Source organism: Gallinula chloropus (assembly GCF_964237585.1).
Source record: "Gallinula chloropus genome assembly, chromosome: 1".
NCBI lineage: Eukaryota > Metazoa > Chordata > Aves > Gruiformes > Rallidae > Gallinula > Gallinula chloropus.
The window spans coordinates 186,075,380-186,101,628 of record NC_140085.1 but is presented as its reverse complement, the minus strand read 5'-3'; the positions used below and the strand labels follow the sequence as shown (position 1 = coordinate 186,101,628).

General features: G+C 39.1%; 1 protein-coding gene across 1 annotated transcript in view; it reads left to right on the top strand.

Moving 5' to 3' along the window:
- FREM2 (FRAS1 related extracellular matrix 2) overlaps positions 1-26,249 on the top strand; it is a gene marked incomplete at its 5' end in the record, with an annotated part of 127,672 nt that overhangs the window by 11,908 nt on the left and 89,515 nt on the right. The gene's annotated exons all lie outside the window — the stretch shown is intronic.

Genomic DNA, 26,249 nt, shown 5'->3' with positions numbered 1-26,249 from the left:
AGCTGCCATAGTCCGTAAGTGATCCAGTTGAAACTGAGACGGGTTTCAAAATGATTCGGTGAATAAATATGTGTTCCTATTGTTCAGATAATGTTATTTCAAGTAAGTTTAAAAAACCCCTCGAAACCAAAGTGACACATTTTGCAACCCAAGTAGTTTATATCTTCTAGTCCGCCCATGCTGCAGCAAGAGGAACCTACACCACCAGTCCCTTCTCTCTTCAAAGAACATGGATTAGAAAGTAGATTTTGCCCCATACCTCTTGTGTTGCCTGTAAAATACTTTTCTGTGTGCCTTGGAATATTTACTAATGGTCTGTGAACTGCACATTGGAGAAGAGGAGCATGACTTTCTCTAGCTCCATCTTTTGATGGTTGATCTGTCTCACTCGTTACACTGTGACTTTCATGAGCAAACACAGAAGCTTTTTTGTCAGTCTCTTAAATGATGCTCATCTGACTGGGACTCGAGTCTGTTATCTCAGGCAGTTGCCTGGAGGTCAAGTACAAGGTGTCATCAAACTGCTCCGGTGTAAATTTTGTTGTGGATCTGGAATTTTGTTTATCCTCTTACATGTGGCTAGTATATATAGTAAGCAAGTTAGGGCAACAGCAGACTGGGTAGGTAAGTGATGGGCAAAGAGCCAGTCAGCTCTCTGCCAGCTCTTGGCCCCTTGCCTGCTCTGTTTCTCGCAGCAGGAGTGAGTGCCATGGTGTGAGCACGCCGTGCTCACCAAATCGTGCATTAGGGTCTGAGAGTGTGAAATACGGTACTGGGACAGCATTACTTATTTACTGGTCAAGGGAAAAACCTGCAGTCTAGACAAATGGGTAATAGCTCAGGGATTATGGCTGTCTCACAGTACTTTTCCAGGTATAACTGAAAAGACATGGGTTTCATAGGAAGACAAAAGAAGGTAAGGTAATTTCAGATGGTTTGGCTAGATGATCTGAGAGGTCTTTTCAAACCTTAAAGATTCTAAGAATAATAGGAAAGAGAGCCCCTAGGACTGTAAATCACAAGAAGAGCATAGGCCTGCTGTATTCAAACCAAAATTAGAGGTTTCACCAGAAAGAACTGGTTGAGCTTTTAAGCTCTGAAAGAGTCTTATCATCAGCATCAATTACCTACATATGTATGGCGGTAGTGCTTTTCTGCCTTTAAATGGTATGTTTCATAAGAGTAATTAAAGTGAAATAAATTCAACACAATTTCATTAATTATCAGCTTTCATATATTTTAAAGGGTAGAAAAAGTTTTAATTCTTCATTTTTAGGGATTTAGCCTCAAGGTGATCTGCTGTAAAGTGGGTGAGCCCTTGCATTTCTGTTAAAACAAGAAGACACTGCAGTGTATCGGATGCTGTCAAGTCAGCTGTGTGACCTTTTGGAAGAAACTACTGTCATTAACAGTTTGCAAATTAACATTTTGCTTTCTGTTTGGGTGTTTTTTAATTTTGATCTGAAAATGATCATGTTGATACTGAAGAGGTGTTACAAGTCTTTTAGCAAAACCTTGAAGAAAGTATGGATATTGTTTTTTGAAAAGATTGTGAAATAATCTCAGTAGAATTTCTGAGATGGTTTCTACATTTCACAAGGTGGAGAAAAAACTCTTCTTAGCAAGTGCAAGCATATGACAGTGATGAATCCTGATGTTTAAATTTTAAAATTCTTTATTCACCAGTGCTAGGTGAACCAATAGGTAGGGGAAACCTATTTATTGAGGGGAGGTAGGGGAAACAGGAGTTACTTTTTTCCTGTGAGGAGGTAAAAACCCCCTGGAAATCCAGACTGATAGTTGGACTCCTGGGTGTATTTATGATATGAGGATTTGCACATTATCGAGAGACTTACTAGATTGAATGAAAAGATCCAGCTGAAAATGCTTGAGCTTGTTAATTAGAGAAAAACAGACTCACGGGCTAACTTAAATCTGATAAACGTAATGAGAAACTGTGGTGTCTGAAACAGCTTCATATTACTGAAAACTCAGGGAAACTGGATATATATGGCACTACCAAATATAAGCACAGAGTTGGTGCTTCAGCCATGCAAAATGGCTCTAATCTGGATGAAATGAAAATTGACACAGAAATTAGGTCCAGTGTGTTGAGCTCTTGTGCCTGTTTCAGAAAACTGCATGCTAGAATTTCATGCTACATTCCTTGTGAGTTGTATGAGGTGTTTTTACTCCTCCCATAAGAAGCTGGCACTAGCAATGCAGTTAAAACTGAAGTCCCTCCCTTTATGCCCTTGCTTCTCTGTTTTATTTGTGGTATCACTGCAGTAAGTTGTCATAATTAAATAAGAACATGGATCTAAATGCCCACCTATCCAATCTGTAGAAGATACTTTGTTAGGAAATGTGCAGTTTCAAATAATGTGAAACTGGTTGAACAGGTTTAAGGTAAATTTTTGGCCAGATTCTGCGGGTTGTGTAGAATACAGCAAACATACCCCAAATCTGGCACTAATCTCAGACCCAGCTCAGACCCCATACCTCCAGAAGCAGTATCAGAGTCAAATACATTCCCTTGCCCTGCAGTGAGCATTGGGACTGGGGTAGCAGTACCACAGCCGTACCCTAAATGACAGTTAAAGAGCAGAGCTTCTCTGTAAACTAGTACTGTTGTCTTCATTTTTTGCTTCACGTAAGAAAAAATCTTTAGGCATTGTGGATAACTGAAATATTCAAAATACTTCTAAAATGTGACCTGCTTATTGCTTGGCTAGTGCTGTCATCACAGTCAGCCTTGCTTGTTCCTCATCCTCCTACCCATCTGTCTTCTGGAGCTTGGGGAACCTTCAAACCAGGACTCCAGTACCCATGGATGAAATTCATGTTATGTGCCTCAGGTTTGTTTTCTTTTGTTGCAAGAGGCTGGTGCCATATTGGTGATTGAGGAGTCAGTTCCATTAAATTTTCATATTTTGAGAAAAAAAAAACCTGAGCTAATGCTGATCTGGGCCTGGGGCATCCTAAAATAAAGCCCCAACAAACAAACAAACAAACAAAAGAAAACATTGTGCAATGGGGAAAATCCATTTTCTCTTCAGCCTTAATTTGAACCATAATTTGTCCCTCCCTTCCCTAACTCCCTTCTCTGCTTGGTGTTTAAGTGTAGCCCTCCAAACTATTTCTTTAGGACTGCTAAGTAGTACCTTGCATTACAGTGCCTCAAGGGTAGAACGGTTTCAAAGGGGAAGTAATGACAGATGCTCTTGGCTGTTTTAGGAATGTGAGGATCTCTAGGGAAGGAAAGAAAAAAGTTGTTGGACTTTGGGTTTTTTTTTATTTCAGGCTCATTGGGCAGCTTTTCTGACTTAAAGCCAAAGTATTGCAAAGCCAAGTTTCACTGAAACTGGTGATTTACATCATTAGCTAAATCTCATTTAAACTTTTCACTACAGATCCCTAAATGCCTTAACACAGCACTGCATTCTCCTGTGCTAACGTTTGGTTAAATCCTCATTGAAGCGAGAATCTTAAAAAAATCAATTCCCTGAAGTTAGCCTTTAAACTGAATTTCTGGGAAAACTACTTAGACTTCTACCAAATATGTTTATGCAAGAAACTATGTTAATTAAAGCACTGTTCTACTGCTTAGAGAAAATGTCCGTTAAGTTTGTGAAATACAATTATTTCATCTGTCATCCTTCATTTTACTAAATCAAACAATATGTTTTTATGAATTTCACTGTTGCAGTATATGGGGCCTGGAACAGGCTGCCCGGGGAGGTGGTTGAGTCACCTTCCCTGGATGTGGTTAAAAATAGGGTAGATGAGGTACTTGGGGATATGGTTTAGTTTGGGACAGGTGTGGTTGGACTTGATGATCTTAAGTCTTTTCCAACCTTGTGATTCTGTGATGCGTTATTCATTTGTGGGGGAACATTAGACTTCTGAGTATAACCATGAAACTAAAGCAGTTGATGGTGCTGCTCTGCAAAGCTATAGCACTGATGTGTTTTCCTTGCTGAGCTGCAGCAATAATGCAAGAACAAGCTTTTGGACTCAATATCTGACAGTTCCTAAAGAAACAGACTGGTAAAATATCATTTGGCATTATTTGTGGCATCCTTGCTTGACCTCACACATGGAATTTGGGCACACTAGTCTTGGCAGGAAACATCGATTACATTTATCTTTGGCTTAAAAATGAGGTCGTCTTATGTTGGCGGTGTGTTTGCCACCATGTGCCAAGGAGTGTATTGGATTCTGGTCTGTTGCCAGGCGTGTTGCTGCCGTTTGAAATACTCTATGTTGGTGCCCAAACAATTTTCCACATGTCACACTTCTTACTGTAAGTATTACCAAAGGATTTAAATAGCAGTTTGACACTGCAGTTTATAAAAAAAAAAACCCTACCCAAACAAACAAATAAAACCCCCTCAACATAAACCTTTCTGTAGATGAAATAATTAGTTCATGGGGGCGTTGTGAATGTGGCTGCAAGGTCACAGCACAATTAATACCTCTTGAAGGAAAGAGGAGGAAAGCTATGTATTTTGTGTAGAGATGATTATATGGGGCGGATAAAAAGTCTAAATCAGGTACCAGATCATTGTCTTCTATGCCAGTTATATTGGTTGTATTGGTTTCTTTGTACTGACATTTTAGACTGACTGCAAGAAATCATTGAATTTTCTGTTTCAGACTTGAACATCACTTTAACTTCAAAATATATACATACGAAAGGTCTGCTTTGCACAGACAAAACAAAATGGGTTTTGGAGAGGAACAAAGGTAGTTGTTTCATTCAGCATGATAATTTGTTTGTTTTTTCTTATTTGAGCTCAAATAGTAGTTTTAGCCAAAAGCAAAGCTTTCTTCTGCTCTCCATCCTGAATTATTTGTCATTTTTAATAAAAGCAAAGCAGTGTAATTGGAGGGGTGGGTTTAGGTACTGTTTTGGATTAGGAAAGGAGAGGCAGGTGTGGGTTGAATTGGCTTTTATACAGAAGTTAGGGTCCAGATGTGGAAGACTCAGATGCAATTCCTTTGTTTCTGAGGCTTTGAACCCATGCTCCTCATAGTGAGCTCTTACTTATTATTTTATTAATTTTCTGTTTGCCTCCTGTGTATATGAATTCTTAAATGCTTCTTTGAACATAGCCTGGTCTCTGATGTTCCACTCTCCAACTAAACACAGTTACCACGGGACCAACAAATTCTCATTTTTATGTGTGCTCTTTCACTCTTTATTTTTCCCCTATGCTTCTCTGCTTTCGAGCTATTACCTGCTATGTTCCACAGAATAAAAAGGCTTGAACAGACCGCTTAGGAGGTGTGCATTCCAGAATAACCTTTAGGTCGCTGGTTTAGATCAGGGTTTAAGGTGGGAAGATTTTGGTTCCAGTTTTCTTTGAAGTCAGAGCCAATAGTCTTCCATGTAGAATGAGCATCCCAACTGCTGGGTTGGTTGGATAAAAGGGAAATCTATCCTGGTGATAGATATTTTTTTTCTAGTTTTAAGCTGAGATCACTTTCTGGATAATCACACTTTTAAAGAACAATACATTTGCAACAGAACTGACCAGCTCAGCTCTTAAAGTTGAATCCTGCTTGCTTTTCAAAGCTGAATAGTGACATTATTTCATTTGACCTGGTCCAATGAGAGGCAACGAAGATAATGCTTAAGATAGCATTATGAGTGCTTGGCAGGCTTTTTACTTTAAAATAATCCACAATTTAGCTTTTATATTCTTATGATACATAATAAGGCCCAGCTAGAAGCAAAACAAGCATGACAATAACAGTAAAATTAGGTCAAAATGCAAGAATTAAAGGGATTAAGGAGACACACTAGGCTTAAGTGGAATAATTGAGAACTCTCAGGAGTAACGCTGATTGCCAGTGACATGAGAACCTGTAGAAAGACACTAATTCCTAAAGTGAGCTATAATAAGCCTGTGAAATGATATTGCTTGTTGGTTGCAAATATTTTTGATTCAGAGTAAAGAGGTCTGTAAATTAAATGAGAGAAGGGCCGCTGGCTGCTGTTGAGGAACCCTGCTCTCAGCATCTCAGCTTGTTTGATTTCCCACCGTTTCCACTGAGGGATTCTAAGTAGCCCTCAGGATGAGTGTAGTTTTTTTCACTCCACTTGCCGGTTGACAGTGTAGAGTCTCTGAAGTTCCCATAAAGGTTCATTTGATCAGTAGATGAACTGCTTCTGCGGAGTTTCTTGATTTCTTTAGAAATGGGATTACCAGAGAAATAAACACATCTGAAACAAACTGCAGATATGTGGCAGTTTTCCACCAAGAAACGGTAGTGAGGCTTAACCTACTAAAATACACCAAGAATCAAGTTAAATTAAAAATGGAAAGGATAATGTAGGACAGAAATGTTCATAATTTTTTTGCAATTAGTACATCTTAATTTACAACATTCTCATTATTGTAAGAAACACTTTCCATGGCAGTATAGCCATGTATCAGCAAGCATGCGGTGGATTTTACTGCCTGTTCAAGATCTTAAATAACATTATGTAATTAACCGACATTTTCCAAATGGTTGCTGTGGGCTGGCAGGCATTGGGAATGTGCTGAAACTGAAACTTTATATAGCCATTGAGTGATGGGGATTTAGAAGCCTGCTTAAAGAAGAGGGATCCAGTATCCCTAGGTAGCCTTTCTACTACCAAACAGTTATGATGAAGAGCAGCCATAGCAAAGAATTTAGAAGTGTGCTGCTTCAGCATCAGTTTAGCAGCACAGGGGAGTTCAAGGCAATGAACTTTCTTTTGGGGTTTTCCTGTGGAAGTTGGAATTCTCTTATTCTTAAAAAAGTGCAGTGTACTTGGAGAGATCTCTTTTGACCTTGTCTTGCAAAGCATAACATGTATAAGATTGTGCAGGCTGAAAAACAAGTGTGCTGGAAAACAGAGATATAAGAATTGGTATACTATTGGTATTCTGTTTGCCTTGCTAAATCTTTGAATTTAAGGACCATTCTTGCCTCTGTGCACTTTCCAGGAAAAGGAAGATATTAGTTTTATTTCACAAACCCAAACTCTGTTTGGATGATGTTCAAATTTTCCCTAAAGTTGTATGACCTGTTCAATTGGCATTGAAGAATTCAAGAAGAGGAAATTAAGAGCCAGGAATAATACAACCTGAGTGAAAATCCTGTTAGAGTAAATTAATGAATTAATTTGACCTGTGTTGATTTTAATTTGGGTTTGGCCTAGATGTGAATTTCTTAAGTCAGTATATTGTGGCTTGTTTTCCCTGGGGTTTCCTCCAGTTAATCTTTCTTTTACAGATTTAACTAATTAGGTTTTGGTTTTAGTAGTAGAAGGAATCTAATTTAGCAGTGCGCCCTTAGGAAGTTCTTTGTAAAGACAGAATCACAGAATTTTTCTTTTTTTTCCCCTTTCTGAAGAAGGATTTTACCTTGGTAAGTTCAAGTCATTAGTAAAACATTAATTCATTCAGCTTGATACAGCAGTGCCCTGAATGTTTGCCAGGATTCCAATCTCAGTAACTTTTAACTTAAGTACCAGCATAGCACTTCTGTCACTCTGCTGTATAACGTGCATTTTCCTCGAGACTGTAGGAATGCTGTTACCACACACCTTGCTGCCTATTTAAAGCTTTGTAGTTAGGGTGGAACATAATAATTAGAGAGGGAATTGTAAGGATACCTTTAAAGAAACATTTGAAGCCTAATTCAAAGCCTACTGCCTCCAGTGAGACTCTTTGTGCTTAGAGGTTTGAGGTTTGATCCTGCATTAGTGAAATCAGTGAGAATATTTTTTCCTTCACTTAACTGCTGTGATATTCAGAAGCACGTCATAGAAGATATGATTCTCATAACTAACAGCATGTTATTATTCTCTGTCCCTAAAACTGTTTTACCCCAAAAGATTTTATATTAGGGCCCTCAAAGAATCAGATTCCTTATTCCAATCTCTCATCTTTAGGCAGAGTTTGTGTGCTCAAGAGCCTGAGGCACTGTAACCAGTTTAAAAAAAAAAAAGCTGAGTACTTTATTCTTTTAAGAATTGTTGAGGCTTTGTGCCGAATTCATTCACCATCTACACTGTTCAATCTCAGGGGTGCCCGTTAGGCTGGCTCATCATCACAGTGGAAGACTTGTAGTACTCTGTGCTAGAATACATGTCTCCTAAGAAGAATGTACTGAGAAGTTTATGGATAGGTATAGAAGATCCCAGCGAAGTTATAACCATAATAAATTTAAATTCCCTCCATAAACAGTGACAAAATGAGAGACACCTCGAGTGTTTGATTAGATTTAGATGTAGTACAGGAGCAATCGCTCTGAATTATAATCCACTTTGCCCCTATTTCCTTTTTTGTGTGTGCTTGGAATTGCACAGATCACATGAGTATTAAACAAGGCTGCTTTCAGTGCTGTCAAGATTTACAGGTTGGATGGTGAATGTTTTCAAGGTTGTTGACTGATTTGGGCATTACACTAGACATATGAATGGACATGTGATTGCCAGTCCCGCTTTTACTTAGTCACTGCTTACTGTATTCCCTGCTGATACTTGAGACCTGTGCTCAGTTTTCTCTACTGCCTGGGGCAGCCTAACTAGGTATTTCCTACAGAACTGCTGTAGCCTTTAGGCTATAGGAAATGTGAGGTGAATCCCTCTCATTGAAGCAGTGTCATTTTGTGAGGAATGCTTAACTGTTCACTATCAGCACAGGTCAGATTCTCTGTCCCTTTTGGGCTGCTGCTCTTGTGTGTTCTCTGCTCCATCCATCACAGTGGAAAAAAATCTCTTCCTTCATAATTTTCCCTCATGTGAAAGCCCAAGTCCCTACTTTCTCTGCCCCACAGGAGTTTTATTGTCCAGTTAAGTTTTCAGTGCTCTGCCCACCATCCCCATACAATTAAACATTTTTTTTCCTTTCCCCATTCTTTTTCCACATCCTGCTTGCTGCCATATCCTGGTTGCACCAAGAATCATTGAGAGTTCAGCAGATGGTTATCAGATGAGTAGATCCGCCAGGGACAGATGGATTTCTTTTCTTAGCAGGGACTGAGAAAAGTTGAATTATCCCCTGTGTCTGCAGGAGCCCATTGTTTGTACACTAATGGCAAATTGGAATACAACAAAGCATTGCTTTTGGCACCTTTTCTCCACAAATGAAAAAACTTGTTTGGTGGGGGGAGGGGGGAAGGAGCTATGCTTGACCCTCCTGAATAGAATCTGAGGGGACCAAATAAATCACCTTTCAGAGTACCTGGAACACACAGACCTTAACCATTAATCTGAAGCTATGGACTGCAGTGGTTGAAAGAGCCTGAATATGAGGAATTGTAATTCTTGGCATTGGGATGTATTGACCAGCCCGTAAACCCATATATTCTCATATAGCTCTCATTTTTTCTCCTAATTAAAGATAAGCATAAAGCCTCTTATGAGTATGCCATCCATGGATTGTAGCAATAGCATATAGCATACCAGAGTCCCTCGTGTCATTTTAAGATGCACAATTACTGTATCATTTGTGCTTATTTACAAATACAGTACTCCAGATCCATAGAAAGGTCACAACTGAGCTAGATGCAAATATGCTGGACAGTTTTCACCAGCATTAGTTCTGTCCTAAATGAAATAACGTATAGTTCTTGGATTTCAGTTTATGAAGAACAGAGAAACAGACTATGACAGAAAATGGTTTTATTTATTTATTTATGGGTAGAATAACTATTTTCACCTATTCCCCATTCAGCACACATGCTCACGCACATGTATACATCAAGGTAGTGAGCCTGCAGCTATTGCTGTGTCATGTGTCACCACCCTGACTTGCATTGCTGTTGAAACTCCTTTTCTGAACCGTAAGTCCATAGCACAGGTAAATTCCAGATGATACTGTTGGCGTTTTTTTTATCAGCTCATTTTTTATCTGCATCATGTTCCAGTTAATGACCATCAAACATTTACTAACACACTATGAAAGAATATGAGAAAGGAAAGGGAAATGTTTTTGTATGAGGTCAGTCTTTTTTTCCGCTTTATTGTGTCTCCTTATTGCATCCCCTGAAACAGCTTAGATTTAACTAATCCCCCTTTTATGTCATCTGAGCTGTTTCTGAGAAAATGCTCTTTGCTACTCTTAGAGTAGGAAATTGAAAGAAGCCACAAAAGAATCTACAGCTGAGAAATACACATCCACTGATTAAAATATTAATTTTGAATTTGTAGTAACTACAGCATATAGAGCAATAAGCAAATGTAGTTTCAGACTATTATTCTGTACTGCTATTATTTATAATAGTTTGATAATTATCAATCATAGGAATTCTATTTGAAATGATATGATAATATTTTTCTTCCTATTGATTACTACTGTTACCATCTATTAAAACAAACAATTCTAAGTATGTAACTTCTGATTTTTCACAGTTCTTTACACTTCCCTTAGTTGCAAGACTGTGTTCATAGTTTTGAAGTCCCAAGTACATTTAAGCATCTGAGAAGCATAACTTATTAGCACAGCTAGCCCTAGAACAATCTAATTACTGAATTGTTGAGGTCTTAAATGACCACGTTACCTGCTGGAGCTGCTGCCCATAGGGAAACCTCACTCAATGCAGATACCTCAGAGGTTGCTCTTATGTGCCATGCTCTTTGTTGAACAGTCTTATACAACTGGAAGTTGACTGTTGAACAGTCATTTGTAGAACTGAAAGGGAATAAAGCTTGATCATCTGTGGACTTGACTTACATTCTCAGTAAGAGTGTGTGCAGATGTATGTTTCTGAATGCTTGATTTCTGTATTTCACTCATGGTAGTGACTCACAAACAAACTTCACAACTCACAAAGAGTTATAAAGCAGGTATGTTTATTGCAGCGCTGGGTGCAAGGGGGCTAGTGCCTCCTAACTTGCACACAGTTTCAACAAACAGTCAGATATTTATTACACAAAGTCATGCATATACATAAGAGTTACAAGGAAAGGTCGGGTTATTCAAAGCAGTTCCGAGAATTCATTATCATAAGCCTCCTCCCTCTGGCACAGGCGTGCTGCTATAAGGTAGTGGTTTTTGGGGGTCTTCTGGAGGAAAGCTTGTAGTCTTCCTCACAGTGTACTCTTCATCTTGTGTCCAGTTCTGGGCTCCTTGGTATAAAAAGGACAGGGATCGCCTGGAGAGAGTCCAAAGAAGGGCCACGAAGATGATTAAGGGCCTGGAGGAAAGGCTGAGTAAGTTGGGACTGTTCAGCCTTGAGAAGAGAAGACTAAGGGGGGACCTAATTAAAGTCTATAATTATCTGAAGCAGGGGATGCAGGGGGAATCAACCAGCCCCTTTCCAGTGGTCCGTGGAGACAGGACAAGGGGCAATGGCTGCAAGTTGGAGCATAGGAAGTTCCGCACCAACATGCGGAAAAACTTTTTCACAGTGAGGGTGACAGAGCCCTGGGACAGGCTGCCCAGGGAGGTGGTGGAGTCTCCTTCTCTGAAGATATTCAAGACCCGTCTAGATGCCTATCTGAGCGATATGTCCTAGGGACCCTGCTTTGGCAGTGGGGGTTGGACCCGATGATCTCTTGAGGTCCCTTCCAACCCCTACAATTCTATGATTCTATGATCTTTGGTATGGAATGCTGAGTTGTCTGGACTCCAAATCGCAGAACTGGATCTAACTAGATGGTTACTTCACAAAGACAATCGAGTCCCTCTTTTGTGTGCAGGCTGTTCCTGTTACACATTGTGGATACAGCTCAAGGCTGCCTCCTTATTTTGGATACAGTTTAGTTCCAGACCTCCACATTTCTTGAGGTAGGCTTGATTGCACTAACAGCATTTAACTATTGATTCTCTGAATCAGTAGGAAATGGCATAGCAAGATTTGCAAGCCAAGTGGTGAATTCTCCTGATGTCTTCAAGTACAGTTATCTTACTGAACACCCCCTTCCCTCCCAACTGTCAAACTTTATCCGACACAAAGTTACTGGATGGAATGCTATGTTCTCCTAACACAGAAGAGCAGACTAAAATCATTATAAATGCTTCTTTTGGCCTTGAAATCTAAGGAGGGGGAAATTTATAGAATTTCTCAACTATTACTGATTTTGCCTGTAATTAGAGTCAGCAGCAAAGCCCACCTGGAGCTCAGTGAGGAAAAACTGGAAAGAGACTATGGTTTGCAGGAAATTCTTGTCAGGGCCATTCTTCCAAATTGTATGTTTAAGTAACAATCTTTACTCCTCCCCGACCCCCCTCCAAGATCCTTAAGGAAATTGAGAAGTGCTGTTGTGAAACTCATAGAAGGACCTTTAAAACACATAGCCAAGAATTTAAAGAAGATAAAATGAAAGCATAATGGTACCACCCTCAAAATCCGTGGATTGTTATATCTTTTCATATAGTCACCAGTAACATTATTTGCCTAGTATTTCAACATACAATCTCTTCCCTCTCCCACCCACACACAGTCATGTAAAGTATATCTTGTTAATCTTAATGTTATCTTAACATTTTTCACCTCAGGGAAATTTTTACAAAATATTCTAAAAGTAAGCAGCACTTAAAAAACAACCAAAAAGAACACCCAGATCTAAAAAACAATTACCAGTTTTGCTAAATTTCAAAACAATCTTTTGCATTTAACAATTCAAAAGCTGACGTTTGCCAAATTTTACTTGGTTTTGATGTTAAAACCCACATAATGTGCCAGTTGTTCTTCAAATAATATTATACATAAATTTAGATGCATTATTTTGTAGAATTCCATTGTTTATCCCACTCTTTGCTAAGTCAGGGTTATTCTGACATAATCAATTGAAGCAACTTCATCCTTACATAACCAAAAGTAGAACAAGACTAGCCAGCTTCCCATCCCCTCCTTGGCAAAATTATTCCCTTAGAGGTTATCCATCACATGTCCTGCCTGGTCAGTGTGTGGCGTGGAAGAGTTCTGGAGATCAAAATGAGATTTCACCTTCGTCACACTGCTGGCTCCTCTATGGACATGCTGTCACCAAATATGGGGATATGGATGACTTTCTCCTATGATAAGGTTATGTAACCACCCACTACTGTAGCTTCCTAGTGGCCCGTGCACATTTACTTCACTTTTGCTTAACTATGCTGACTTGAACTGATGGTCTGTAAGCTAAATGTTTTACAGATTATTACAGAATGACTATAGATGTGTGTGCATGTGTTTATAAAAGACTGTATATAGTTCTTAAGACAAGTAGCCTCTTAGAGTTTATGTAGCAAGTAGATGTTCTAATGGGGTGTTTCTTTCCTGCTTCGCTCCTGTTTTTTCCCGTATTATGCTGAGATTGCTTTGGTGAGTAGCATGGTTCACAGTTAAGTCTTGAACTTTGAATTCTTGACATGCCTGAACTGGCTTTCTACCTGAAGAAAAGCAAGTATTCCTCTTTCAGAGCTTAGCTTTGCATAAACAGATCTTTACCCTGACCTTTGCTTATATATGTTGTTATCCAGGCAGCTAGTTACACTGGAGGGGAGCAGAGCATACTGTTTCAAGCAGCAGTCAGTTTTAAAATATATATAAAAACAAAGCAATGCATATTTCTCCTGCATAGGAAAGATTCCATTTTTAATTGAAATTAATTAGCTTTGGGAAAAGATGGTCAGGAGATATTTTCACACTTCTACGGAATACTTTTTAGGTCAACTTTTAGGTCTCACTGTTTACACTATCTGAAACTACAGCTCTCAGGCCCAACCCACCTTTCCAGTGTAGAATTGATAAGAGATTGTCAAGAAACTGATAAACACAAGCTTAAGGATTAAGAGTAAAATAAAATATTTGGGGTGGGCTTTCAGTGCAAAGTTGTGTCCATGAGTAAATTCAGAATTTATTTTTTTTGTATGTAGCTTTTTTCTTTTAAAATCATTTAATTACTTATTGTACAGTTCAGTAGTCCTACCCTTATTCATTTTAAAGGCAAAAAAAGAGAAAAAAAATCACTTCTTTTCCCCTGCATAAATACATTCCCTCTGAGAATTCCCCTTTGGGCATTGTTGTTCAGCTCCATTTCAAAGTACAAGGCAGTGTGCTAAATGACATGAATAGGATACACTGGAGGAACAAAGGTATGATTAATTGTATGTGCTAACATACTTGTTTTACTTCAAACTACCTGCATAGCTTAGAGTAGGAGCAGAAACCACAACATGAATTCTAGGTTAAAGTTAATCCAAGCACAAACTTTCTGTAAGTTCTGGATATATGTGCTAAATAAAAACCCAAGAATTGCACATTACAGTCCCTTAATTGCTAATGTTTGGGTGCTACCTATATCAAGCTAGCACAGGTACACTATTGTGTACCTGTACTAGGATCTTAATTTTGCTTTGTAGACATGTTTTCTATTTGATGAGATTTGGTCACATTTGGAAGGGATTTATAGCATACTTTCCTGGATAGGTTTTATTGAAGAGAAGGTCAAAAGAGTCAGTGTACACTGGTACAGCTAGCAAAAAAAACCCCAGACATCTGAAGATGCCTCATCAATTTTATTTGTGGGTGCAGGTTATGAAAAAAAAAATTTCAAAACAGTTTCTAAAATTTGCATGAAAAGATCATAGAAGGATAAAGAGTGTCTATAGTTGGAAGCATCTGTTTTTCAAACCAGCATAAGCTCTCTTGGAGTGTAATAGAATCCCCTTAGTAATTTTCCTTTACTAAATATTCATCTCTGTGCGTTCTGTTGTTAGGTGTCTGATTACGTTTACATCAATGTGACCTTACCACTTTCGAAAGTATCCTAAAGAGTGTAACAGTATTTGTCACCTTGCTTGCTAATGCATTAATGATCAGTCAGCCACTGCTCTTGGACATAGACATCATGAAAATCCAGATTTATGTAAGTCTGTAGTGTGGGTGTATAAAGGTGTGCGTCCTTGATATGTTCTAGATTTTACTTTTTCATTGAACCTCTCAGGAATTAACTCATCATAGTTATCTTGTATTGATTTAGGGTCTAGTTCCTGGCATTTGTTTTTCTTTATCAAAGATGTGGCTAAATGATCCAGATCCTTTTTCCCTTCAATTTTTTACTTCCTGTGTTGCAACACCGTGTAGTTCTTAAAAATATGCACATGTGTAATTAAACAGTTCATTCAAATGGGCTTTTCTCCAACTCAAACATACATTCCTGCTGACAGTAACCACAAGAAACACGCTACCTTGGCATGTACAATTCCCTGCTTTAGATGTTTGGGGATCCAGATGCTAGCCTTCAGTTAAATTCTCGTCGAGAGTGAGAAACTCTGAAGTGTTAAGAAAAACAGACAGAAGGCAAAGGGTAAAGGGAAACACAGTCTGGATGATCTTTACTCAGATTATATAAAGGAAATAGCATACTATCAAAAATCGTAAGAAAACTGCTGAAACAAAGACGGCACAAGTCCCATGCATTGTACTGTTAAATTAAAATTAATACAAAACAAAATCAGAAATTAAGAAAACAAGTGTCTGAGCTTCCCTGCAGTGTAGGCACTTAATTAAATCAGCAGAAGACAACCTAGAAGCTGCTGAAATTTAAAACTACCCTTTTGTCACAAAAATATTGTTTTTGTGTTCTCTGGAGGACAGTGCCCAGTGAAGTTTGCTATAATATATATTACAGTTAAATCAGTAGTCAAAACAGAGTATTTAAAACATTTCATGGTTTTATATTGTCTTAATACCAATCAGCAGATTTATTTTTAATCCTGGAGGATGCTGATGGTATTTGTAAAGATAGAGAATTTGTAAGAAGTCCAAAACAGGTACATTAAAATCAGTTTTCCTCACCACCCTTCGCAAACAGTTGTTACAGTAACTAAATAGTCATTGTACGTCAGTGAGATCAGATGGTTTTGTGCTTTATATGTGGATTAGGCAACAGTAAAGATTAGTAGAGATTAAGTTTTAATTATCTGCCAGTAGCATGATTTTTGTAGTGAGGATGCTGCAGTTTCTTGAGGAGTTTGTGGTAAGCAGCAAGGAGGCATCTTTACAAATGACAAAACCCACAGTTGTTAGGCCTACAGAAAACCAAGGAACTGCAGGAGGCCCAAACCCCGCCAAAGTGAACACCCATCATAGCTGGTATTTTTCACTTAAAATCTACCAGATGCCTCATACCCAGGTTCTTACACCATGTGAATATGAGACCTTGTTGAGTATCAACAACTTGTAAAGAAGTTATTTAAAAAGGCAAGTAGTGGTAGGACAAGGAGTAATGGCTTCAAACTAAAAGAAGGCACATATAGATTAGATATACAGAAAAAATCCTTCCCTATGGTGAGGCACTGGCACAGGTTGCCCAGAGAAACTGGGGCTCCCTGGCAGTGTTCAAGGCCAGGTTGGATGGGGCTTTGGGCAGCCTGGTCTAGTGAAGGTGTTCCTGCCCATGGCGAAGGGTTGGAATTAGATGACCTTTGAGGTCCCTTCCAACCCAAACCAGTCTGTGATTCTATGATCATAGGGAAGAAACTGCACGCATCAGGGCACAGCTTATTCTGAAAGGGTCCTTGATCAAGGATGGAAGAGGACTGTGAAACCACAGTTACCCCTATGAAATAAGTCTACAGGATGCTCGGATGTGCAGTGCAGTTGTTCACCTGAGTTGCTGAGTTCCTGCAAGATATATACATAGTTCCTGAACATCACTGTGGACTGGCATTAAGACACTTGTTTTATAACAGAGACAACAAAAGAATATGGTGTCTCTAAAGAACGGGGATTTTTGAGAAGGTTTTTTACAAATTTTACAGTGATGTCATTAAATCTTTTTAAAAGTCTGGATTTTATAAGAAAACTAATCTAAAACTGATGATCATGGGGAAGTTTTTTGTTAATAAAAAAAGACATGAACTGAGAAGCCTGTGATGATATCAAGGCACATCTTGGTCACTGGAGGGTTAGAGAAAAAGTTGCACATGGTTTCATAACTCCCAGACTTTCCTTTTCTAAAATTAATGTTGTGGAGAAATTCAGCTGTGAATCACATATAAAACCAAAACAAAACAAGGATTTGGCGCAAAAATTGAAATCCTATTTTAAAAGAGGTATAAAATTAAATGGAGCTAAAAGTAGACATGCAAGCTGGTCTGATTTTTACACCGGGTAAATTAAAGGTGCATACACTGGGACTTCTGTAAAATTCAATATTCTTTCCCTAGCTAGGAAAACTCTGCAGATCTTTTCACCTTCATCGTATTCCTCTCATGGTGTGCTTTGAATTTTAGAGCACATCAGAAGGGTCTGTTTACTGAAGTTTATCGAAGGCTGAGGACTGTACAGCTAATCTAATGTGTATTCTAAATTACTCCTACCGAGTAATCAGTTTTCATAGTAATTTCCAGTGCATTTGTTTAAAATTGAAAGTTTAAATATGTGTTATTCATACTTGAAATTCTGCATTTCACCTTTACTGGTGCTTGGTCTTCTTTATTTCTCTGTAAACTTAATTAGGGCAACATATGGAGTAGATAGAACAATTTTAACAAGTCGATGGAATTAACAGAAGTAAGATTGTGCTATCTTTTTTCACTGTAAATTTGGCAAAAAACTTTCATTTGCAGTGGCCATTCATTTTATCTAAATAGTTGAGAAAGACTACAGAGATAATTTTTGGTGGAGTGAAATACCAAGAAGTTGTGATTCAGATAAAAGAAAATGCTTAGAGATGCAAGTAAAAATTTTATCTACTATATATAATCCTTTAATACAGCAGGTGATTAGAGAAAATAGGGAGTTGAGCACTGAAGATTAAAAAATTGAAACCAAAATACTGCAAACACTTCTCTATAAATATTTAGCTACATTTTCCTAAATACTTGTGTGAGGATAGTGTGCTGATGATGCATGCTTTTGTGCATATGCATACAGGAAATGCAATTAAACTATTAGCTGTAAAGGTAAAGAAACCAAGACATTATGTTTATATTGAATATTCTGAATATTCTCTGCTTTTAGATACAAATAAATAGCATGATTAGAAAAGAATCTAGTACTTCCCCACTCTTTTAGTGTCTCTAAGTGGAGAAGGTATTGCTTTAGGATGAAGTTGTTAAAATGGATTTTATTCCTATGTCTTTACATTTGGTAGGTGACTTTGTGTAACCCATAGCATCACAGAATAACAGTATTTTTAAGGCACCTATGGAGATCATATAGTCTTAATACCCCTGCACAGAGCAGCATCAACTAGAGTAGGTTGTCCTAGAATGAACCCTGTCAGGTTTTGAGTATGATGGATACTCTACAACTTCTCAGGACAATCTAATTCACAGGTTGAACATCCTTACAGTAAAGAAATTTTTGTCTTGTTTAAATGTTAGTTCAGTTTGTCCCTGTTGTTTCTTGTCTTACCACTGGGCCCCTCTGAGAAGAGTCTGTCTCCCTCTCCTTCCACCCTCCTATCAGGTATTTATACACATTGATAAGTTTCCCACCAGCGTCTCCTCTGCTGCAGGCAGAACAACCCCATCTCTTTCAGCCTCTCCTTATAAGTCAGATGCTCCATTTCCTTCACTATGTTTGTGTCCCTGCACTGGGCTTGCTCCCATATGTTCATGACTCTCTTGTACTGGGGCACTCAGAGCTGGATCCAGCCCTCCACGTGTGCCTCACCAGTGCTGAGGGGAAGGATCACCTCCTTCAACCAGTCAACGGGTCATCCTAATGCAGCCTGTGATGTTGATGGTGTTCATGTATCAATCTAGGTAAACCCATGACTTTTATTAGGGCAGTAAGAAAAAATTCCGTTACTTCAGCTGTGAAGAAGCAACACTTTACCAATTCCAAGTATACAAACTATCATGGATGTGAGCGGCTTACAAATTTTATCTGCAAGCAGCATGTGCAAATTAGCGGTATCACTGGTAGCTAAATTAGAGCTAGAACTTGTTTTCCATATTCAACATGAAAATGGAGGATGGTTAGGAACCACCGGCTACAAGAGAAAGTGTATCTCACAGTAGGATTGTAGGGAAGTAGCATAAATGGCTGCATTAGCCACTCACAGATTTTACTACCATTTTATACCCTGGGTCAGAGTGAAGCAGCTGTAAGCTCTTGTTTTCTTTCCCCCCTCATTGCATGAGATGGAGCATAGACACTCCTATCCACAACAGCTGGTAAAATTAGAAGAATTGGAGAGTTGGGAGTAAAACTTAGAAGTGTTATTTTTTCTTTCAATTTAACTATTTAAAATTGGGGGAACATCAAAATAATCATGCAAGGGGGATGAAAGAATTTTCTGAAAGTGTCTGAACTATGATAAAAGTCTACTGCTTTACAGCTGGAATGAATTCCATTCCTAATTTTTAACTTAGATTAATGGATCAAAAGCTGTTTGGCAGAGAGGAGCAGAAGAGGGAGGGAGTATCCATAATCCGTGCCACCTAGCTCTTAACACTTATAAATGATGCCTCTATAGAGCTTTATTTAGGAAATGTAGGTATCTCTAGAGGGCATTTTAGGTTTTATGCAGGCCAAGAAGCCCTGTGGAGTTACTTGATTCTCTCCATCATCTCTTCACTGAACTTAGAGGAGTTGGGTTCCTCCCTTCAAATACGGTTCAGTGATTCCGTCAAATTGACTTGATGATGTGCTGCTGCCAAAAGAGAGCCCCTCTCCCTCCCTCATATTTTCCTATCTCATCTTCACCAGTTTATAGCTTGCAAAGTTGATTCAACTAACTGCCCTGGCAGGAAGCCAGTAGCTTTTAGGCTAAATGAGTGGTAGGGCATTGAATTGGTTTACCAGGCTTGCAGTGATGAGCAGCAGGGAGACCACACAGCTAGGAATGGGGGAGACCAGAGGAGGTAAGAAAGAAGGGGGGTTTCCCCAACTGAGGGCTTTAAGCTCTTGGATTGGTTCAGCTTAGTTGTCTGGCTAAGCTGCTTCACACTCAGTTCAGATGGGGCTTCACAGGCTGCTTGAGGCAACCTGAAACTGTGCTGCTAACCACAGGGAAAGTCCCCCTATTTTGCATGTGGCTGTACCTGTTCCCTCTGTGCTGGCACTAGCAATGATGCCACCACACAAAAAAAGGCATGTGTTCCTCCTATCCACTGCATCCCATAATTCATTGGTTTAGGACCATCTTGTAATCATGCTCTTGGGCTCCTCAAGCTAAGAAGATTTAATAGTTGAAATGACTAAACAGCTCTCTAGCTGTTGTTATAAAAGTTTTATCTAGCTACTGTTATAAAAGTTTTATTACAGATTTTACTGACTGGTGGCTTAACAGCAGAGAAAAAGACAGTTTATAAAATGTTATGAGCCCATTTATTTTGTAGAATGACATTCCAGCATGACATCTCCATTAGCACGTAGGTAAACTTTCCTTGGAGGTTTAAATATGCTGTAAAATATTGCATAATTTTGAATAATAATATAAAAATTAAAATAAAAACAAATAAAATTGAAAAATTACATGCATTGTCAAATATATTAATTTTATGTTTTCTAATTTGTAATATTCTCATGACTTTTATTGATTTTTTTAAATAATTTTTATTATTCAATCAAGGAAACCCATCTGATTTTCTTCAGATTTTAGCATCAATGTTGGCGATGGATTTACCTTGGAATTGAGGTAACAAGTGATGAAAATAGAACTTAATTGCTCCTGTGGAAGGAACATTGTGCTGCAAATTGATTACCACTAGACCAAAAGTGGATTAAACATCTTAAGTACATTATGCAAGATGATGATTGTATGAGACATGCAATTTGATTATTGAAATGATGGGTTGTGCACCTATATGCTTTGGCATTATAGTCCTTTTTGCAGATGTGCTCTAGAAAGATCCAGCATCTAGTATTCTACCATAATACATGGTATCCCTTACATCAAGTATTTGATTAACAAGTTGAATGTGTCACCCATGCAATGAATAGAATTGCTGAAAGAGTACCTCCTTCTGAGATGTCAAAGCATAGACGGAGTGATAAGTCATCAGGCAAATGCTTCACTGAGTAAGGGCTAGTGTAGAACTACAGTGTCTCAGGATTTTTCAAATCATGGTTCAGTGTGTTTCCTTCTTCTTTTAAAAAGGGAAGAAAAAAATGCATTTTCTTAATTTTAAGATAAAAGGTGTCTTTTGAATTCCAGAATCCATATGTGTTCTCTATTACTTAGGAAACAGTGTGGAGGTAATTATTAGCCTTGTGCATATGAAGGCCAAGTAGTTTCCAATCTAGTACTGAGTCAGTGGCATTCTCATGACAGAGATGAAGGCTGAAACCTGAAAGGAGGTTGCGGTGAGGTGGGTGTTCATGTCTTCTCCCAGATTACCAGCAATAGGACAAGAGGAAAAGGTCTCAAGTTGCATCAGGAGAGGTTTATATTAGGTATTAGGAAAAATTTCTTGACTGAAAGAGTGGTCAGGCATTGGAATAGGGTGCCCAGAGAGGTGGTGGAATCACCATCCCTGGAGGTGTTCAAGAAACATGTGGACATGGCATTTCAGGGCATGGTTTAGTTGACATGCTGGTATTAGAGACTGATGGTTGGACCTTACAGGTCTTTTCCAACTTTAAAGATTCTATTCTAAGTCAGGAGCTCATGCTTGTAGGCTTCTGCCCTGGAAAAAGGGCTTAGAGTACTCAGCTACTGCCCTGAGTTTGCACTGAAGAGGCCTTTGTCTCCTTGCAGAGACTTGATTAGGGAGACAAGCCTCCTAACCAAGTCATCTTAACTTCATTGTCCAAGTTAAGATATGCAAATAGCCCCACAGGCTGGTATTGGGGGTTTACCCCTGTTCCACATATCCAGGTAAACTGAGTCATGGAATCATAGAGTATCCTGAGTTGGATGGGACCCATAAGGATCATCGAGTCCAACTTCTGCCTCCACACAGGGAGACAGCCAAGTCAGAGCATAGGATTGAGCGCATCATCCAGATGCTTCTTGAACTCAAGTCAAGCTCAGTGCTCTGACCACTTCACTGGGGTGGCCGTGGTACTTGAAGACCTGCTTGGATTTTTATGGCAATGAAGTGTTTTGGTGCTTTTGAATAGGAGAGTTTGTTCTGGGGTTAGCAGGTGAATTCTCTTTCCCTTAACTGTTTAGCAGGGAAAACGAGGGCAACAAGGAAGGTGAAGGGTCTGGAGGGTAAGACTTATGAGGAGAGGCTGAAGTCCCTTGGTTTGTTCAGCCTGGAGAGAAGGAGACTGAGGGGAGACCTCATCACAGTCTGTGGCTTCCTGACGAGGGAGAGCAAAGGGTCAGGTGACCAGTGATAGAACCTAGGGAACAGCATTAAGGGAATCAATGTTATTCACATTTATCAAAATATGTATATTTATTTTGAAGTGAAGAATTCAATGATCCAGGGAAACGGTTGATGCAGAAGCTCTGAGCAGCCTCATTTTTCCCAAACTGCTGTTCTTGCCTAACCTCCTTTCCAGTCAGTAACTCTACGTTGCTGCCTCTGACTACTGGGAGATCTCCAGGGGTGTTGCTATAATAAAACAAGACCTTGCAGCATGTTTGTTCAGACATGAACAACCCAGGTCTGTAGAGATTCCAGCTTACTCTGATATTTCACTATCCCTTTTGCCTAACAAAGCGTTGCCTCGGGAGGTTGCTTTCTCGAGTCAGGTATCTCTGGGTACCGCCAGTGCCTGCAGCTGCACTCCCCATTTCCTGTTTATGTTTGTGCTGCAACTTGCAATTTTTTTCCTCTCACATCTAATTTCTTACTGTACAGCAAATCACTGTACTTCACATTGTCATGCCCAGCAGAGATGAGGTGTTTCTCATTTCCAAGATAGTGTAGCAATGAGCTATTTTATGGCTTATTGGTGATGATTTTGATCAACAGAGTATCTGAAAACATTGTGTCAGTGTTGCAGTTGGCCAGGTTATTTTTGTGTGGAAATAAAATGTAATCTTTTTGTACTTCTAGATAAGGTGTAATGTTAAGCTGGCTTCTAAAGAGATTTTGAACATTTACAATGATTCTGGACTACACCAAAGGACACCTAAAGCCTCTATTCATGATGGGTGTTGTGGGTAAATCACAGCAGGCTAATTGTAAGGTGGAGTAATGGCAGTAGAGAGGTACCTGAACTGACTTTACAAGTACTCAGTATAGATGGAAACACAACAGCTTGGGATTCACCTTGATCTGCAAGAGCAGCCTTCAGCCCTGGGAGCAAGTGTTCATGCTCAGGTCTGCATCACTACTGCCATACGTTTTTTAAGCTAACTAGTTTAAAGCTAGGTGCCATGCATCTGCGTGGGCTGAAGTTGTGTATTTGGATCGCAGTGCATCATGCCAATGAATGGTACCGAAAGTTGGGAACCCTCACTTTCCCTGTGCTCAGGGTATGATCTGGTGAAGAAACTGCTGTTCCTCTGCAGCATGGGAGTGTTCTGCTCCAGTGGATTTACTGGAGCATGAACAAGGCAAAGAAATGTTTGTGAGGACAAGGATCTGGACATTATTTTGTTATGTTAGCCTCTTTTCTAGTTCAAAGGCAACATTTTTTGCTTTTAACCAAATGTACCTAAGCTTCCTGATGTTACTTGTCAAAAGTTTTGTCCCTAAGCTCTGCTTGAAGATAGTGGGAGGATTTCTGGAGTAATGACCATATTTAAAAAAAAAACAAGTTTTGACGGAAGAGGTGTGGTGGTTTAATATGTTACTAAATCCCTCTCTACCAGAGGTAGCTGCCTTTTTACAGAGTCAGCAGAGTGGTATGCATATGTTAGCCACACCAGTGTCAGCCCAGCTCTGCAATAGTGCAAGCAAAGATGCTGAACTATGAACGGGTGTGCAGGGGCAGGGACACATACTTCATTAACACTGCTAGGGGTCTCCAAGCAGTGTAGGAAGGGGGTGGACAGCTGTAGGAGGTAGCAGCTTGCCTGTCAGATATGGTCGTGAGGTCAAGATTTGTGTAAAAACATACAGCATCATGAAGTTCATTAATAAACTTTCTTTACTGATTGTTTGAAGTATAAGTTTGTATGTCTGGCATGTCCAAGTTAGTACCTGCAGCCTAGAAAGGTGTCCTGACCACTCCAACAGTGTAGTTCTCATTGAATCCACCACCCTCTTAAATTGTACTGTTTCTGTATTTCTCATGGCCATTACAGACATTTGTGTTAGTACAATATAGACCATGAATAACATGCTATAAAAAGCAATACGGTGTTTTAATAAGCATACACATAAAAAAATAAACTGGATTTTAAAATATATGCTTGTAACATAGTAGAATTAGTTTACATTCTCTTATGAATGAATTGTTCTCAAGTCTGCCTTTTTTTCCTCTGGGATTGATATAGATTCAATCACACTTTTTTGTACTTTAAAGCATAATATCAGTGCTTGAAATTATTTTTATTGTGAAATTATTTGTCACCTGTATCTGTCATGTCAACTAAAGAATATATGAAAATGTATTTGTATCCCACACGCTAACATGTAAGCAATCACGAAATGCTTTCTTGAGAGATAATTAAGATTTGAACATAATGATTGTTAAATAAAATTTGAGGATGAAGTGGGACTACAGGAGGAAGTAACATACAGCATAAAAAAAAAAGAAACCTGTGAGCCGGTAGTTTGGAGAAGATGGGAAGATGTATTGGTGTAGCTGCAACTATGCATGTGGAAAAGCTTGATTTTCAAGTTTGAACAACTGTAGAGAAAGAACAAAGTCAAAGAAGGATGTTAATAGACAAATAAAAAGAGACAGAGAGGAAGGTTCCATATATCCAGGATCCACTTTAAAAAAAAATAGAGGGTGTTTTAATTGTTATGGGTTTAATGTAAACAATAGAAGGATTTTCCCTGGAGCAAGATAAAATTGCAGTGCTTTCTGTGGCACTGCAGAAAAAAAGGTAACGACTTAGGAAGCCTATAGAATTTACAGTAATCAAAATGGGAAATCGATGTGAGGATTCCTATGTAATTTGTCTTTTTGTGCTGCTCTTTCTTTGCCAGCTGGAGCTTTAATCAGTGTATCACAGAATCACAGAATTGTAGGGATTGGAAGGAACCTTGAGAGATCATCGGGTCCAACCTCCCATATACACATATCTCTTCCATAACTTACACTGTATGCTAAACTGGGCATTCTCTTTTCTTTAGAAATAGGAGCTTAGTTTGGAATATCAGGGTAGATGTCACTCTTTACAATTTGGTTGCTTTTGGTTTTCCTTATGTGTTTTAATAAGATACCTCTGAGCTACAGCAGAAACATGTTATTGACAGTTTTACTTTAAAGGGAAAAATGACTTTCTGTGGAGTCTTTGAAGCATTTCTAATGTGTAATTGAGAAGGTCCTATGCCTTCTGCTTTCATCATCAGAAGTATGCCACACATTGAAAGAAACTAGGAGCACCCAAATCCCTTCTATTATGTGTTTGTTTGGTATACCACAAAGTCCTTCATTAGATGTTACTAGTGGGGTTTCCATGAAGTCGATTGGAGATTTGCTGAAATGGAGACTTCCCATTTAAAGTCCCTGAAGGTATGTTACCACCTCAGCTGTGACCTGGGTTCAGGAGCGGATCTCACTGATCCTTGTCTGCTTGTGAGTGTCAGGCTTCGGTCAACTCACAGCAAAACTCATTAGTAAGGGAGCCTCGCAAGGTGGAGTATGTTTTAGCAAAATAATCACACAGTTTGGGTGCTGATGCAGCGAGTGGAGACAGATGTTTCATGAAGCAGTGACTGCAGGTTCTGATGAGGATTGCAATGCTGATATTCTGACCGGTCTCATATTGCCTCTGTTCTTGGCTATTCCTGTTCAACCACATACCTCTTTCCGAAGAGCTTTAAGTGTTGCATATATTCAGATGGATACCTGCACATTATTTCCCCAGACTATCCTTTTGTTTGTGCTCTACTGAGTGGTTACAATGTTGGGCATCCCTGGAACACACACATCATGACAATTAGAAATTGTACATAAGAAAGTAGATCTAACTGGAGCTTTTTACAAATCTCCATGAATGCTACTTTGCACTAGTCTGCCAAGAGCTATCATCAAGTAAAACATAGACGTTCTGTATGAAGCTGGGGGTTTTGGGAGGTGTTTGCTCCTTTGGGTGTTGTGTGCTTTGGCACATGCTGCAGTCACTATGCTGAGACGAGCTTTTGTTATGCAATTGCACGGGCACTGCTGACTTCTATGGTCATTACAGAGGGTTAGGAAAGTACTGTTGTCATCACTTAGGCTACTTCCAAGCAAACAGAGAAAATAAGGAATGCTTTGTGTTTCCATATCGCTGCATAGCAGGAGGAAGAGAAGCT